Source organism: Triticum dicoccoides, chromosome 2A (genome assembly GCF_002162155.2).
Source record: "Triticum dicoccoides isolate Atlit2015 ecotype Zavitan chromosome 2A, WEW_v2.0, whole genome shotgun sequence".
Taxonomy (NCBI): Eukaryota; Viridiplantae; Streptophyta; class Magnoliopsida; order Poales; family Poaceae; genus Triticum; species Triticum dicoccoides.
This window is the reverse complement of record NC_041382.1, coordinates 287567314-287572344: the sequence shown is the minus strand read 5'-3', so window position 1 is coordinate 287572344 and position 5031 is coordinate 287567314.

The window sequence follows — 5031 nt, the reverse complement described above, 5'->3', positions numbered from 1 at the left end:
TAACGCTGAGAGTCCTCGTCGAACTCCCACTTGAGCTCTTACTCGTCACCTGGAGCGGAATCACCTGGACCTGCATCTGGAGTTATAGTATCTGTGAGCCACAGGGACTCAGCAATCTCGCACCCTCGCGATCAAAACTATTTAAGCTTATAAGAAGGATGAGGCAAGTATATGTGGAGCTGCAGCAAGCGTCTAGCATATGTGGTGGCTAACTTATACGCAAAAGAGAGCGAGAAGAGGAGGCAAAGCGCGAGCGAGAATCTAGAAGAACAACCTGCGCAAGCATAACTCCAACACCGTGTCCACTTCCCGAGCTCCGCCGAGAAGAGGCCATCACGGTAACACACTCAGTTGATTCATTTTAATTAATTAAGGTTCAAGTTCTCTACAACCGGACATTAACAAATTCCCATCTGCCCATAACCGCGGGCATGGCTTTCGAAAGTTCAATCCCTGCAGGGGAGTCCCAACTTAGCCCATGACAAGCTCTCACGGTCAACGAAGGAATAGACCTCCAGCCGAGACACACCGATCAGACTAGGTAACCCGGTACAACAAGACAATTCGACAGGTTAAAACAAGACCAGCAACACTGCTTGAATGTGCCGACAAATCCCGATAGGAGCTGCACATATCTCTTTCTCAGGGCACACTCAGATGAGCGCTCCATACAACTAAAACCAAACCTCGAGTTTCCCCGAGGGGGCGCTGCACAGGACTCTAGTTTGGACCAACACTCAGAGGAGCACTGGCCCGGGGGGGTTAAAATAAGATGACCCTTGAATCTGCAGAACCCAAGGGAAAGAAAAGGCTAGGTGGCAAATGGTAAGACCAATGTTGGGCATTGCTGGAAAAGCTTTAATCAAGGCGAACTATCAAGGGGTTCCCATTATAACCCAACCGTGTAAGGAACGCAAAATCCGGGAACATAACACCGATATGACGGAAACTAGGGCGGCAAGAGTGGAACAAAACACTAGGCGAGAGGCCGAGCCTTCCACCCTTTACCAAGTATATAGATGCATTAAGATAACATAGCAATATAATGATATCCCAACAAGCAAATAAAAGATGTCCCAACAAGGAACGGCCTCCAAACTTTACCTGCAACTAGCAATGCTATAAGAGGGGTTGAGCAAAGCGGTAACATAGCCAATCAACGGTTTGCTAGGACATGGTGGGTTAGAGGTTTGACATGGCAATTGGGAGGCTGACAAGCAAAAGGTAGGCATCATAGCAATGGCATAGCAAGAGCGAGCAAACTAGCATAGCAAAGATAGTAGTGATTTCGAGGGTATGATCATCTTGCCTGCACAGTTGTCAGAGTTGGCTGGATCCTCACAAGCAAACTCAACGGGCTCCTCGGTAGCGAACTCGTCTCCCGGCTCTACCCAAGCAAGACAAACAAGCAACAAGGATACAATCAACCACGTGCAAGCTCAAACAATAAGATGCAAAGATGGTATGCTATGCGGGATGCGATGCGGGATGCAAAATGCAAGATATGACAGGAAATGCATGAACCTGGCCTCAACTTGGAATTCCAAGGGTGCCACTAGAAAGAGGGGATGAAATCGCTTGAAAACGATATAAAGATCATCGGAATCAGAGTTATGGTTTGGAAATGGCAAGCATTTTAAGATATGACACCGGTCTGCGATTTACAGCAAGTAGGCATCTAGCTGCAACGAAATGAACATGCTACAGCCACCAAACATGACAACGAAATACATGGCAGGGATGCACACAAGATGCTTAACAAAAGACTAGCACTGAGCGACGGCCAATCCATCCATTATGAGGTTCAAACAAGCATGGCAAAAACGCAAATGCAAAACAGATTCCAGACTTAGTGAAATTAACACTTGTCTGAAATTTCAGATCACGAAGCCCTCTTCGGAGCAGGAAAACAACATGATACATGACCTGATTATGACAAATACGAACATGGCATGGAGCTACTCAACAAGCTTAACAAAAGTCCCTAAGTGACCTGGGGCCAAAAGGGATCACAAAATATACTAACAAGCACACGAACATAGCTCAAACACAATCAGTTTTTCAGACTTAGTGAAAACTGAGACATGCTGAAATATAACTCACGAAGGCATGTAAACAAGCTCGATGCACTCACCACGGTGCAAGTCATGGCAAGGCAAGCATACATCCATTAAGAAGGCACAAAATGCTAGCTAGACATGGCAAGAACAATGGCATAGCATGCACGGATCAACTACAACAACATCGGTAAAATCGCAAACGAGTTGGCGATCTGCCCAGATTCACCACGAAGCAAAAGTAGAGCTCGATTGACTCAAGCTAGGGTGCTCCATAAGTGCAAACAAAGACATGGATGGATAGAGCTTAATATGATTAACAAAACTCCTTTACTAATCATCCTCAAAAGAGGCACGAATCACTAGGAAACAAGCTGAACATATGGCATCATGAACTAAATAATCCCAGACTTTGCAAGCTTGCACAAGTCACCACACACATCCTAAAAATGCATGGGTTGCACCTCTGCAAAGAAGAAAAAATGCTTAACAAAACACATGAAGGACTCACAGGCATAGCATGCGCACAATAATCATGGCAAAAATGACAAAAGTCTTAAGATGAACTAGCAGATCTGACAATTAACTCACGAAGCCTCCTTCTAACAGCATTTTGGGCATCAAGATGATCTCAAATGAAAATGATGCAATGGAATGAAATGATGTACTCGTCGAGACGAACATTTTGATATACTATATGCCCAAAACGGAGCTACGAATGCAGAGATACCACCAGTCAAAGTAGGCATAAAAATTAGGGTTCGGAGGAAAAAAGTCAACCGTCAAATTTCCAGATCTAGATCCAGATTGGGCACGGGAACCGAGGATGGCTGGAAAACACTGTTCACCGCCGGAGTTCTTGCCAGAGAGGAAGAAGAGGAGGCCGGAGTTTGGGGAGAAGAGGCCGGGCCAGGGCGGCGGCGTGGTAGGCGGCGGCGGGGCGGCGCCGGGCCGGGACGGCGAGGAGGCGGCCGGCCGGGCGGCGGGGAGGCGCGGTCGCCCGCGGTGGCACGATGGTGGCCCGTGGCGGCGCCGGCCACCGGGCGCGAAGACGAAGGGCGGCGGGGACATGGTGGGTTAGAGGTTCAACTTGGCAATTGGGAGGCCGACAAGCAAAAGGTAGGCATCATAGCATTGGCATAGCAAAAGAGCGAGCAAACTAGCATAGCAAAGATAGTAGTGATTTCGAGGGTATGATCATCTTGCCTGCACAGTTGTCAGAGTTGACTGGATCATCACAAGCAAACTCAACGAGCTCCTCGGTAGAGAACTCGTCTCCCGGCTCTACCCAAACAAGACAAACAAGCAACAAGGATACAATCAACCACGTGCAAGAACAAGCAATATGATGAAATGATGATATGCTATGCGGGATGCGATGCGGGATGCAAAATGAAAGATATGACAGGAAATGCATGAACCTGGCCTCAACATGGAAAACCAAGTGTGCCACTGGAAAGATGGGATGCAATCGCTTGAAAACGATATAAAGAACGCCGGAATCGGAGTTACGGTTTGGAAATGGCAAGCGATTCAAAATTGACACCGGTCTGCGATTTACAGCAAGTAGGCATCTAAATGCACTGAGATGAACATGCTACAGCCACCAAACATGACAACAAAATACATGGCAGGGATGCACACAAGATGCTTAACAAAATACTAGCACTGAGCCACGGCCAATTCATCCATTAGGAGGTTCAAACAAGCATGGCAAAAACGCAAATGCAAAACAGATTCCAGACTTAGTGAAATTAACACTTGTCTGAAATTTCAGATCACGAAGCCCTCTTCGGAGCAGCAAAACGACATGATACATGACCTGAACATAAAAAGTAAGAACATGGCATGGAGCTAATCAACAAGCTTAACAAAAGACCCAAAGTGACCTGGGACAAAAGGGTTCACAAAATATACTAACGGGCACACGAACATAGCTAAAACACAATCAGTTTTCAGACTTAGTGAAAACTGAGACATGCTGAAATATAACTCACGAAGGCATGTAAACGAGCTCGATGCACTCACTACGGTGCAATTCATGGCAAGGCAAGCATACATCCATTAAGAAGGCACAAAATACAAGCTATACATGGCAAGAACAAGGGCATAGCATGCACGGATCAACTACAATAACATCGGCAAAACCGCAAACGAGTTGACGATCTGCCCAGATTCACCACGAAGCAAAAGTAGAGCTCGATTGACTCAAGCTAGGTTGCTTCATAATTGCAAACAAAGACATGGATGGATAGAGCATAACATGATTAACAAAACTCCTTTACTGATCATCCTCAAAAGAGGCACGGATGACTAGGAAACAAGCTGAACATATGGCATCAAGAACTAAATAATCCCAGACTTAGTGAAAACAACTGTCCCTGAAAACAGATTTACCGGGTGCCTCACTTTGGAAGCTTGCACAAGTCACCACACACATTCTAAAAATGCATGGGTTGCACCTCTAGAAAGAAGACAAAATCCTTAACAAAACATATGAAGGACTCACAGGCATATCATGCACACAATAATCATGGAAAAAATGACAAAAGTCTAAGATGAACTAGCAGATCTGACAATTAACTCAGGAAGCCTCCTTCTAGCAGCATTTTGGGCATCAAGATGAACGCAAATGAAAATGATGCAATGGAATGAAATGATGTACTCGTCGAGGCGAACATTTTGATATATAATATGCCCAAATCAGAGCTAAGGATGCAAAGTTACGAGCGGTCAAAGTATGCACAAAAATTTTAGGGTTAGGGACGAAAAGTCAACCGAGATGAATTTCTCAGATCTGGATCCAGATCCGCACACTTCCCGATGCACACCAGAGTTACTGTAGCAGCTCGCCGGACTTGACGGGGAAGAAGGCCGGGGTGGGAGGAGGAGGAAGAGGACGGCGGGGCCCGGCCGGATCCGAGGCGCGGTGAGGCCGGGCGGCGGTGGTGAGGCCGGGCGGCGGGGCGAGGCC